This window comes from Actinia tenebrosa, unplaced genomic scaffold (assembly GCF_029948245.1).
Source record: "Actinia tenebrosa isolate PJP-AT-01 unplaced genomic scaffold, QUT_ActTen_1.0 PGA_scaffold12__29_contigs__length_12842862, whole genome shotgun sequence".
Taxonomy (NCBI): Eukaryota; Metazoa; Cnidaria; class Anthozoa; order Actiniaria; family Actiniidae; genus Actinia; species Actinia tenebrosa.
In genome coordinates, this window is record NW_028292572.1 from 1,784,227 (window position 1) to 1,798,165 (window position 13,939).

General features: G+C 35.3%; 1 protein-coding gene across 3 annotated transcripts in view; it reads left to right on the forward strand.

The window, feature by feature from the left end:
* LOC116302240 (uncharacterized) overlaps positions 1-13,939 on the forward strand; it is a 62,252-nt gene that overhangs the window by 366 nt on the left and 47,947 nt on the right. Inside the window, exon 1 of one of the 3 annotated variants that reach the window (XM_089027904.1) lies at positions 6,273-6,420. The exons of 1 other annotated variant lie outside the window; for it this stretch is intronic. The gene's annotated coding sequence lies outside the window, so the exon portion shown is untranslated. Of the gene's footprint in view, positions 1-6,272; positions 6,421-11,155; positions 11,431-13,939 lie in introns of those variants that run through there. One more of the 3 variants, XM_089027905.1, reaches the window with a different exon arrangement.

Genomic DNA, 13,939 nt, shown 5'->3' on the forward strand with positions numbered 1-13,939 from the left:
TTGTTTTTCTTTTATTTTGTTTTTAAACCATCCTCGAAGGTCTATTTCCCTGCCCGCGTTACATCGATGCTGGAAAGAATTTTTTTCAAATCTGAAATAAAGGGAATTTCTAATTTATTTTTTGCATTTCTTCTTCGTTTTTGAATCAGATATCGATCTTATTTCAACTACATATTATTATTTTTTTGAATATTTATTAAACACAAACAATAATGGTTTACTGTGATAAAATTAAATTAACAATATCCCAACTGACACAAATGTGTCAAACTCCTAAGTGTGTCTAAAACTAAAACAATAGACCTACAAATACATGTATTCCAGAGTAAAGAGACAAGAATAATATTAGGAAAATAAGGATATATAGATGCAGACGATAAGGACTAATCTAAAAGAGAATAGTCTGAATTGAATTTGAACTCGGGATGAATCTATGCGACAATTTCAACAATAGATCAACTGCTAGTGACGATAGACCTACAATTACATGTATTTCAGAGTAAAGAGACAAGAATAATATTAGGAAAATAAGGATAGATGCAAACGATAAGGACAAAGCTAAAAGAGAATAGTCTGAATTGAATTTGAACTCGGGATGTATCTATGCGACAATTTACAAGATAGATCAACTGCTAGTGACGATAGACCTACAAATACATGTATTTCAGAGTAAAGAGACAAGAATAATATTAGGAAAATAAGGATAGATGCAGACAATAAGGACAAATCTAAAAGAGAATAGTCTGAATTGAATTTGAACTCGGGATGTATCTATGAGACAATTTACAAGATAGATCAACTGCTCGGTGTCAGCTACTTTAGTTCTTATTTGCTTCAATTAAATCTTTAGTTTTTAGTTCATGATAGCTGGGAATTACCGACTACAGACACCTGACATTCATTGAAAAGAAATTTATGAACTGAAGAGATCACAATCTTTATTCCTTGGGATTTTATTCACTTATATTATTTATGAAAAAATCATGTTTGTACTTCTTTCAGTTTTAAGTGAATTTCCCACTGTTAATCATATTGCTTCAGGATATTTTTTGTTTTACTTTCTCAATACACTTATTTCAATAAAGTTAGTCACCTAAAAAGCTACAAAGCTGAGACCGGCAAGGATTATGGGTAGATACATCTTACATGTTTCAACCATTTGATAACTGTTGATGGACTTGAGATCTTCTACCAGTTACGAGTTCACCTCCTCTGAGCATCCTCAACTGCTGCAGTTTGTGTCAAAAGCTTTACTCGTTGAATATGAATTGTTTCCCATAATCCTCAGTGATCACAGCTTTCTAGGTTTTTGGTGACTAACTTCATTGAAATAAGTATATTCATGTCATTGCGGAAGGACCGGAAAACCATCAGTACTACCGTGTTTCTCAGTGCGTTTCTTGGAAAGCACGGCTGGCGCTCTCACCAAGGCGACCGGAGTTCTATTCCCGGACTTGAATACCTATACGAGTAGAGTTGCTTGTTGACTCTCTCCTGTGCTTAGAGGGTTTTCAATCTCTCCTGGTTCTCTGGTTTTCCTCACTTCGGCAAAGATCGACTAAATTGCAATTGGAATCCGGTGAAAATGCCATGAAAAATCCTATTTTATTAAGTTGGCAGATCGCGTATTTCTCAATAGTAATCAAGTTTCTTCATTAAAATGAAACCAAATGCACACAACCACAAAACCAAGCTGACACCACTAGGATTAATAACAAAACCTACTAAAACTATAACAAAGTAGGTGACACTTGTTTTATGATATATTTGTGTGTAATTATTATGAATATAGTAATGTCAAGGGGGAGAGGGGGGGGGGAGGGGGCTTCAGCAGGGAAAAAAAAAAAACAAACTGAAGAATAAGATGCTTTTTTATTGTTTTCCGTTGTGTTGACGGAAGAAACTCAATTAGCCCCCCCTAAAACTTTGGCTGGATCCGCCCTTGAATGTATCGATGTTTTGTTTTTAAATTCGATATCAAAACTAATCATTGCGGTCGATTTAGTTCAAATAGGAGAAAACACATTTTGAATATCAAGCAAAATCCACGCGGCCTTTGGATACAATCAGTTCGACATGAATGCAGTGACAATATTCCTTGCTGAATTTGCTTGCTTTCAGGCGCTAGAGAAACATAAGGTGTCTCGATCGTGAATAAGTTGCGTAAAACTCTAATATATTCCTTCAACGAGCGGTATCATCGATCTTTATTCAATCACGCGTGAACTTCGAAAATTTCAGATCTGAATCACATGACTGAGAATGGACGATTATGGGAGAATTTAACAATGCGCCTGATTCGTGCCGTGAGATGAGAGATACAAAGACAGGGAACGAGGAGAAAAATATGCCAAAACAATTGAGAGGGATAAACTGGAGAAAGAAGGAAAGAAAGAAAGAAAGAAAGAAAGAAAGAAAGAAAGAAAGAAAGAAAGAAAATAGATTATTATTATTATTATTTTACAAACCCATTTCCCCGCGCTAATACATTACTTAGAGATTCGCGTGGGGTAGATTAGACTATAATTGTTTGAAAACAAAGCAAAATTAACCCGGTCAGCTTTGTCCAGAAGCGTCACCTCGATAAACATATCAATCACTTTCGCTACTGAGCCATGATCACGTGATCACGAGGTACAGACCGGCTTCCTCTCAGCCTTAGTGGAGATATCTTCGCTATCTCTTCATTCTGTCACTGATAGACAATCAGGTTCCAGATAATGAATCTTCCTCGTGCTCTGATTCTACAGAACTAGTCTTTTGTCAGTCAAAACATCTATTTCCTGATGTAACACGCGATATTGAAAAAAATATTCCAGCTTAATTAGAAACGAAAAACTAAATTAAACGTAATAGTTTCATAAACACAAAATAAATCTTTCTGTTTACTTATTCAAAAAGGTGCCGATATCTAATATTATATTTACAAAGTATATCTAAATGACATTTATTACAAATAGCAGTTAGTTACGCAAGGCTGGCATGATAAAATGTACGCTTGCTGCGACGACAACGGTATGTACCCAAATGTACCCATATATTTGTACACATAGAGCGCGCGTGCTTTTTTCAAGAAAATTGCATATAAATTGTACTTTTTCTACTTAGGACCCTGTAGGGTTGCATCTTGCGAAAAAAAAACCTTGACTTTATCATTTTGCTTTAAGATAACTAAAGATTCGTGTCATTTTTCGAGAATATTTTTATGGTGCTACGTGTGAAAATGCTAAGTCAGGAATTATTTGTCCTGCCTCCAGCAAGAGACCCTTCGACTTTCTTATTGATTCTTAAAACACTTCTCATTGCCTTCAACTATCTTAAGATAGCTGTCCATGTTCGATTCTCGACGTTTAGCATTTAGTAGTTTCCGTTTAAACGAGGTTTTTATATACTTTTTCTAAGAGTGTAAGAAGGTCTTTCTAGATCTTGTGGCACTTAACGAACATCCAGCTAGCGCCGGTTCTATTACCACAAAAACCAACATTACTCATCCCCCATAAGTTTAATCAATGACTCATAGATTTTCGTACGTCAGTTTTTTATGTGTCTGTCCTCTTATTGGCGATAGATTGCCAAAGAAGTGTGGATTCACGAGGCGTTTTATGATAACAAAATACAATACAATACAATACAATACAACCTTTATTTACTCATAGGGAGAAGAATAATACATAAAAACATTTAGTACTAGAAATCTATTTACAATCATGCAGGATATATATATATATTTACAAAGAAAAAAATAGATACTAGAATTAGTGTTTGAGCCTGAGGGCTAAATTAAGTTTTCTAGTTAACCCCCAGACTAGAAACACCTATTCCTTATCGAAACTCATTCATTAGTTCACTGATTGCCTTCTAATAATGGCTTTAGACTTCGGTCCTATACGTGCTATTTCACAGTCTTTTTTGGATAATGATCTACTGAATGATCTGCGCATGCGCATCTCTAATTGTGGCCCTCAAGCACGATAATTCACCCAACCTTTAACAAATAATTCCTATTGCCTTGGGCGTAACGTTTTATCATTTTAGATCACTGAGTAGATAGATAATTAATCTCACTATTATCGTACTCAGAGCTCCTCGCGTTCCTTCCCGTCGGAAATAACAAACTTTTAAGTTTTTCTCCAGTTTATACAGCAACGTTAGGTTGGTTTGCTTCGTTGCGGATTTTTATTGCTAGCCTCCGAGCCCGAGAAAGATAGTTGTATCGCGAAGGCGTCGAACTCTAACTCTTATGTATTTAACTAGGTTTGCACTTAGATTTAAACGCAAACATTAGTCTTGACGAAATAATCGCATCAATGGAGCACAACCAGTAGAAAGTACATCAACTGTGTAACACTATGCGAAGACTATTAAACCACAATTTTTTGCTTTTTCGGGTCCGTAGTTTTGTATACATCAAAATCTATAACTTGAATAATACCAGAGAGAGGGGTGCACGCTAGCAGCCATCATTTCAACTCTTGAGAAAAAGCTGATATAAGCTCGTCTTTGCTAGTTCGTTTATAGATTCGATAGGTAGATCTTGGATGCCTAGCCATCCTATCTCAGTCCTCACCTGGTGAGTTTTTATAACGAAAAATATCGCTTAATGTCAACCTGTTTTTCCGATTTCGTTCTAAATTCCCTTTTTCTTTACTTATTTCGTACTGGGACATTGTTTTCTCTCTAGTTTCTAAATTAAGTGTGCTATTTCATCTATTTGTTTTTTGTTTTTGTTTTTGGATTTTTTTTATCACAAGCAAAATGTATAGTTTCTGATTGGACAGCATGTCATCGATACCCTAAGTACACGTTGCTACGTTTGATTGTCATTTCCTTTTCGGTGCGTGACGACAGCCTTCCTAATTTGGAGAATCCACTTCAGAAATCATTTGAAGTGATGCTGCAATTAATCAAAAACACAAAGAAAATATGTTTTTGAAAAACCTCGTTGATAAAAACATTTATTTCTGTACTCTAATCTTGGGATCTCAATACTTTATTGTCCGTAGTGATTCTTTCTCTTCCTTAATTAAAGGAATAGGAAAAACACTCGTTATCATTCATCTGTGGTTATCATGACAATAAAGCTAACTTATAGCAGTTAGCTATATAGAATTGATACGCGTTTCATATGATATACCAACGTTTTCATTTGTCATGGCTATTTTCACCTTGAAAGCACATAAAACATTAAGACTGTCTTGATTCGCTGGCAGTAACGAGTATTCATTTATTTTACAAAGGCTTCAGTCTTATTTCCACTTGCCTTATGGCTTGACAAATGTATCTAAAATAAAACTACTTTAGTTTCTACTTTTAAAAACAGTCTGTCAAGATAAAATGATCAAACATAGCTTTCAATCGATCGAAACCGCTGACCCACAATCAAGATGGCGGGCTCAATTGTAATGAACCATCAAACATCTGTGATGAGGTCACTGAGCCTCTTATGAACTATTTCAACAAGAAGGCGCAAAATAAACCAGCTTCCACAATCTCTAAATAGAAACAAAACAAAAAAGGAAGTCGCCACCAGGTGCTTTGCAAAGAGCTGTTTTTCTGTTAAAGATGTTGATAGTTTTAGCTAACATTTCTAGAGGAAATTGCTTTGTGTTACATTAAACGATAGAGGTTTGGCATTAATGTGAAGTGTCAAAGAAATACATCCCGCCCGTTAGGACAATACTCAATGTTGACAAACGTTTGAATATCACATGCGCGAACGAGTTATTGTTTTCTTTTCTTTTTAAAAATTTTTTTAATTCAAGGATCACGTTTGTCTTCAATATTTCAATCTCAATGAAATCCCGATAAAAAGAAACATTGAAATCAGACTATACTATCGGTTATTCATTTCCTAACGCCAGCCATGAGGTCTACCCTAAAACGAATTTAAAGACAAAATTCAACCTATAAAAAAGATATCCAAAAAGATAGAAAAGAATAGGTGGTGATAAAGAATGATTTAATGAAAGTATGTTTGACTAATTGTCAGAACGAGACGGTCCATTCCCAAAGCCACGAGGTAAGTCAGCAAAAGTACACATTGAAAGGCCGGAAGCAAAAGTTTGTTTTCCCCATTTAACGTCAATTTTAATGCAATGTTCATCGAATCAGCTGAATACCAGTATACGGATACATCCTGTCTTTTTTTCTACCATTTGTTTACAACTTGAATAACCGAGAGAGACGTGTTTAACTGTGTCTTACGTTGTCACTGACTTAGACTTCTCTCCAAAATTAACCGGATCCACGCACGTACTACCTGAAGCTCTCCCAACGTTGATATTGTTGTTGTTTAAGCAGTCCTAGCTTCAAAGAGTGAATTCTAGACCATAGCTGTAGCTATCCATGGTTCTTTGGATTCTTGGTTTACGCTTGATAGCGCTACCAGTAGAGATCATTTATTGGAGAGAGTTTTTAGAGGTAAGCTCTTTTCATTTCAGTCCAAATAGATACAAACTAGTGTTGTTTTTTATTTACGTGGGATTGCGGATTCTCGAACTCGGCGTCGTTCGCGAGAAAAGATGTTCCGTGCTTTAAATTTCCCTCCTTACGCAAAAACATCATTTTAAACTTAAAATTGGATCATTAATAATTAATACCACTGATACTGAAATTCACTTCTTTGCTTTATGGGAAATCTAGTAGCGTCGAGTTAAACTAGGATTTCTTGTGTTAAACTCATAATATACTCTATGTGATGATTTGCTAAAGCGATTGTAGTTGAGTGAGCTCTACAACACAACATTGGCGTTGCTTGGATGCCACAGCACTAGAATGGCTTTTTTCACCATGAATGGTGCTATTTTACACGGTCTACTAGTATGAGTTTCTTAAAGAAATTTTTAAGCGGAATTTTTTCGGTTAGTATAACGTTTCAGTTGTCATCTCTTGCGTTTCTTTTGGGAATTAGAATTGATTCATCAGATGCCCACGTTTGACAAACGTTTTCTAACATAGATTTTGTTCTCTCCTTTACCGTCTAAACAACTAATATAGTTTTAAAGAGTTTTAAGTGTCAAGTTTATTTTATTTTCAAAAATTCTCTTCATAAGGTGCATGTTAGTAGAAAATTTATCCATTTATTAAACATTAAAATCAAAAGAACGATAAAAAGTCGCATTGGTGGTTGGTCTTTATTGCTCGATTCCTGTGCGAGTATTTATATATAAAAGTAGCATTATTTCAAAACCAAGAACATGTTTCCAAAAAATACAAAACAGATAGAAAACGAATACTACACGTATTTTGATTATTCATTTAACTGGATTTTGCCGATATCATGAAGGAACTGGTCATTTTTCAACACGGAAGATACATGTTTACACAGAAAAAAAGAAAACATCAAAACTCTCTTCATTAATCTTGTATAGTCTTAGTTTAGTTTTCAAAATCAAAAAACCTGACTTTTCTTGCTATAAATAACCACTTGAGAGCCTTGATTCTTGTGGCTATTAAAATTTATCTTGTGTGCTCGCCTAAACACTTAAACCTCGAAGGTGTTTAATCGAAAACCGTCATAAACTTGAACTTATTGTACATCTGTGCGATATTTAAGCTGAGTTTGTGTATCGAATATTATGATATAAATAATGACCCATCCAAACGTGACTGTCTAAGATACTTCCTTGAAGCCTTGTTATTTGAACACTTCTGACTACAGAGCTTTTATTCCATTAACCTGACGCCCGATCTTCCTAATGGCAAATTTATACGTCAAGACTGAATTGATAGTACGCTTCAAGGTCAGTAAGGTTATAAAGCTTCAGTTAAAAAAAAGAATTCAATGATTTGAAGACAGAAGAGAAAAATAGATTAATGCTTCATTGTTTCTTTTTGTTCAGTTGGAGGTTGTAGAAAATAAGTTTTAGATATAGGAAGTTCTAATAAGTGATAAAATTTATTTTCAAAAAGATTTCGAAAAATAAACAATATGTTAACTTATCTATAGTACTTTTATATAATAATAATAATAATAATAGTAATAATAATAATAATAATAATAACAATAATAATATTATAATAATTCATATAGCGCTCAACCTATTAAAATATTCTAAAGCGCTATCTTAACGACTTACTGATACCTACTGTACCGATCAGTACTGATCCCACCGCTGACACCAACACTACGTGGAATACAATACCTTACAGATAGACTGATCCCATCGCTGACACCAACACTACGTGGAATAGAATACCTTACAGATAGTACTGATCCCATCGCTGACACCAACACTACGTTGAGTAGAATACCTTACAGATAGTACTGATCCCACCGATGACACCAACACTGCGTTGAGTAGAATACCTTACAGATAGTACTGATCCCATCGCTGACACAAACACTACCTGAAATAGAATACCTTACAGATAGTACTGATCCCACCGATGACACCAACACTACGTGGAATAGAATACCTTACAGATAGTACTGATCCCACCGCTGACACCAACACTACGTGGAATAGAATACCTTACAGATAGTACTGATCGCACAGATGACACCAACACTACCTGGAATAGAATACCTTACAGATAGTACTGATCCCACTGATGACACCTACTTTACGTTCACTAGATCCCAACACTACTGACACCTAATATACATAGATAGACTAACGAAAAGCCGCTCTAGGGATTGCTCTATAAAATATAACTTCTTGCTTCGCACCCCTGGCCTGCTAATGTGAGGTAAGGACTATTCTTTCATCCTCGGGAGATGGTGTGTAAGGAAATCCCTTAAGCATGTCAATATTTGGTCTATATACTATATCTAGGACGCGCCTCAGTTCATTGTTAAAAAATCAATTGAGCGATATTTTGAATATTATAACCTTGACAATTATAGCAAAAATGAAAGTGAAAAATCAAAATATGCTGCTTTACTAGATAAGATAATAAAGCAAAAATTTAAATACAGACAGTAAAAATGATAAATACCTCCAGTTAAAGGTAATCAATTACCGACATTGACTTTTGAGTTTGACTTCAGGCTAACTCTTTTGTTCATCGTTGTTACCATAGTAACCTGCGAGGTAATGCTAATTACCTTGAAGATTATCCTCGTATTTAAGTATAAGGATCAAACAACAATCAGATGTAGTCGTAAATACTTGCCATTAGTCGGGAACTTTCTGGCAGCCATTTGGTATCTCATGGCACGATGACTGACGATGATCATAGTTATAGGTCTTGATATCTGTGTTGGTTAACCAGCAACTACTTACTTGTTTCTCTGCAAAACTTTGCTAAAACAATGCAAAGAAACGGCATATTTTCAAGCTAAAAAATCGGGGTAAGTTCAATCCTGACTCTTTTTTAATATGTATTCTTTTCATAGCCATCAAAAATAATATATCAGACTTATATAAAGATACATCATATCTTTATTAAAATCTAACCGATTTCATATCTCCTTTTCCCCCATACATTTTCCAATAATTATCCTTGCGCTAATTCATAACAAATGCAATTCTCGAGTTTTCTATTGTGAAACGCTGATCTTAAGTAAAAGTTTTAACATTATTATTCACTCGTGCAATTCTTCATAATTTTAAATTGGTGAATCAGGTTCAACGGTTTGAGTAAATTCACTTTATTGCATACACATTGCAGTTTACTGATAAAGCAAAAAGCATTCATTGACAATCGGGGCTTAAAATTTCAAATTAAACTTGAGCTTCTTCGTTTGGACGGAGTAGCGATGTATCAGTGAAAATGATTAATCAGTGTTTTCCAAGTGACCAACAAATTAGACCAATAAATCACGATCTTTCATTAACCAATCGGAATACAGAAAAATACCCTTTCTATGTTGAGAAGGTTCCAGGCATTACCGTATGTCAAGTAGCAACTTTTTGTTACGTTCAGTAATATGCCAGTAGAATTTCAACGGTTTGAGTAAATCAGTGTTATCCTAGTTATCCTGAATCATGGCCTTTCATTAGCCAATCAAAACACATTAAACTGTCTACTTTATTCAGAAGGTTCCGTCAGTCATATCCAATTGACCAATGAATCACGATCTTTCATTAGCCAATCAAAACACAGTAAATTGCGCACTCAACCAAGTTTGTGTTGACAAGAATAAAAAGATCTAACCCATAAACTCTCATACTTAATTTAACCAATAAATTAAAGCTGTTTGCTTTAGGACGAAGTTGAATGATGTTGCATTTCCCACATTTGCGAGGTCACTTGATTATTGCAGTTTAACTAAACTAAAAGGTTTTAATGAGTATCCGGTTCTAAGTAAACTATTTCCTTTCCTTTCAGTAAGTAGATCAGTCGATCAGTAAGTCAGTCGGTCAGTCGGTCGGTCGGTCGGTCGGTCGGTCGGTCGGTCGGTCGGTCGGTCGGTCGGTCGGTCGGTCGGTCGGTCGGTCGGTCAGTCGGTCAGTCGGTCAGTCGGTCGGTCGGTCGGTCGGTCGGTCGGTCGGTCGGTCGGTCGGTCGGTCGGTCGGTCGGTCGGTCGGTCGGTCGGTCGGTCAGTCGGTCAGTCATCCTTTTTGCTCGTTCGTCTGTAAAAAGGTTCGATCATTCATATTCATATTTTATTAATTTATTAATTTATTCATTCTTTCATTTCTTCATAGTTTCCCTTTTTTGTTTTCTTTCAATTACTCTTTTCTTTTTGCCTTTTTGTTTTGCATTGATGCCTGTTCGCTTGTTTTTAGTATTGGGTTTTGTATCGTTTTTCTTTCTTTATCTTAAAAAATCGGTTATTATTTTAAAGGATGGTTATATAAACTCTAGTTCTTTATTCAAAACTAAGCCAGGATCAGACAGTCTTCTTTTCCTGTCTCTGGTCGCGCAGAAAGTCCTCTAAGCTAATATACCGAGATATATGAACGGAAAAAAAACTTGAAAGCTTTAAAATCGATCATTATCCCCGACAACAGCTGATTAGAAAACCTAAAAATGTATGAAATTCAATATTTATGTAGAGATAAGGTAAGCTTTGCACAGGATACACTCAATACCTCGTGCCTTAGTATAACAAGATCCTCACGTCTCAGGATTTTAAGGTTTTAGTGATGGCCTGATCGTGTCTCAAACTGAAACGTTTTAAAAGTGCTTATGTCAAAGGGGCTGAACATTTGAATCCCTCAGTCAAAGAGGATTATACGGCGATTCAAGAACACCGTCGGCATACTCAGCCAGCTCTTGCTGCGTTTATGAATTTCACATCAGCTTTAATCATATATAAATCCCCCATTTCTTAACCAGGCTACTCAGACATTTAACTCCTTCGCATTTGAATTGAGAATTTTTAAACAAATTTCAGTCCACTTGGGAAGCGGAGCCTGACATTAAAAGTGTGTTTGTTAACTTGCTCGTCTGTGAGTTTGGGGGTCCCTCGCGAAGTTTTACTGACTTAATCGGCTTCTACAAAAGAACTTAACCAAGCCACTAAACTTCAAATGCAATGTAAGTACAAATTCCACTCAAATCTTATTGTTTTTATAGCTAATTAGATCTTTCAAGAAAAATTTGCGAAGGAGTGAAGAAAATTCTTTACTAATTTTTGCTGACAAATTTTGTCCTTTAATATTATACTTATTATTAATGTTTTGTCAAAGAAACCGTTCGTTTCGCTCTATCTTTTTCCGCGTTCTTTCAACTAAATTATCACTAATAGGACTCCTAAAATCCTGTTAAAAGTTGCAAGATTGAATAGTTACAAAACTATGAACTAAAAATAACATATTCTCGTTACAATTCAATGATAGCGAATCTTGCTTTTATCTTCACAGACATTCTGCTCATCAGTTAGAGCATAATTGATAGAGGGGAGAGAGTTTAGAAACACTTTCTTAATATGTAAAATAAACACACAGAGCTTAGTTTGTCATCCATATTTCATTAAATGGCAGAACGAGAGCGCAAACAAAAGACTCAGGTCATTTCAGTTCTATACTGCTAATATTTATAATTAACCTTTAGGATAATCTAGCTATTTTATCTATATTTGATAGTAAATCCTCGATGATTGCCTTTGGCTTAATAAATATTGTTTGTTCTATTTTAAATTAATGACGTTTTCTCGATAAGCCAGACGTTTCACCACCTGTCAGTGATTCATATACTCGTCAATATGCGGCTCATTTTGTTAAAAAATAATCACTGAAAACATTTCCTTTTCTCTTTCGCTTTTCTCTAAGAAAAAGTCGTTTATCTGTACTCTCCGTTTTGGAAAATTCCAAAACTTAAATTACTTAGGATATGAGCGAAGGTTATCGTAAAAATGTTGATAAAAAACTAAGATGACTAAAATAGTCTGCAGTTACCAATCAACCCAAAATTACTATAACTTCCAAACCAAACAAACAATCGTTTCTTTTTCTTCAGGATATCTCATTTTGCAATCTTAATTTAATTTTCTCTTCATCGATTATAATTCATTTCTTTAAATTTTTACACACACTGGGTTTATGTTTGGTTGTCTGAAAATGGAATTTCCGCTCACGGCGTTTTCTTGGCAAGATGTCAACTAGTATTTCAAAAAGAAAAAAACCTGTTATAAAGAACAAAACCTTTACTTCTTATGATAAAATACTGAAAACTGTTTGGCAAAAGACAAAAACAAATGCAGTTTTATTCATCAAACTTACTGGAGGGCACTAAAACAATTGTTTTTCGTCTAAACACAGTTGTTTCTTTCCGCATTCCCTTTCAAAAGCACAGGGTGTGAGACCAAGATCTTAGACGCTCACTCAACAGGTAACACAATGATTTCCTCAAAGTATTATCATAAAAAAATCTGAGTCGCTAATTTATAAAAGGAACTTCAGACTCTGTCTTGTACCTGGAGTGCAATTAGTTTCTCTTTCAAACCTCTTGGAAAGAATAGTAATTGTTTGAGGGCTACATCCATATTAACTAAAGGCTTCCCAAGTGCTTAAGGCAAAGTAGAAAAGGGAGCTAATTGGAATGGCTTCTGATCTAAAGCATTCAACGAATACACTGCAAAAAGCTAAATAAGATCCGCTTTTGGTTGGGCTATTAAAATTAATTATACATAGTGCGCTTTTACAAAACAGCTACAACTTGCAACAACAATAACAAAACAAAGAAATCAGACTTTTTGGAGTGGAAAGATGACATCATAATTCGCAAATCTTTGCGCATTTTGTAAACACAAAAACCCTTGTTTACTGTCCTTAAATATTACAGAAAACCCTATTATTTGACGATGCCTATTCCCAATAAAGATTTTTATTATTATCATATGACCCGTACGGCCCTGCTCGCGCGCTCTAATAAAACCATTGGAAAAAGTCACGTGATGGGGGCCGGACGGGTTGACGTAAGCGGGCCGGAAAAACCCGTCCGGCCCTGCTCGAATCCGCGCGCTTTCTTTTTCTTAATTATTTTTATTTTCGTGAGGGTCATATGATAAAATGCTTATTGACTGAGTTAGGTCGGGCCGTACGGGAAAATATTTGGCTCTCGGTCATTTGTACGGACCTCGCTGCGCTCGGTCCGTACGACATGACCTCGAGCCAAATATTTTCCCGTACGGCCCTCCCACTCAGTCAATAAGTACATAGTATTGTAGTATTTGAGGATCGAATCTAAAGTTATTCTGCAATAAGAGGCACATTAAGATGGCTTTCTTTGAGAGCACATATAATGCAAGGCCAAAGAAGCCTAGTTAAATTTTCTAAGAAAAACTGATTTTTCTATATCTAAAAATGATTTTTTTTCTAGACGCCTGAATACAATAAGCAGAAACATGGCTTTCCGTGTTATACATTATACAAGTGCGCGAAGTTCATAATTGTATTTTTTGCTAGAGGGAACAATCCTTAGCTTTCCCGCAAAGCATTCATGTAAAAAAACATGCCTTGAACATTTTATTCATTAGCAAATGACGTTAGTAATTATCTTCTACTTAAAAGCAGATTTAAAAAAAGATTACAGATGTTTCAATGTA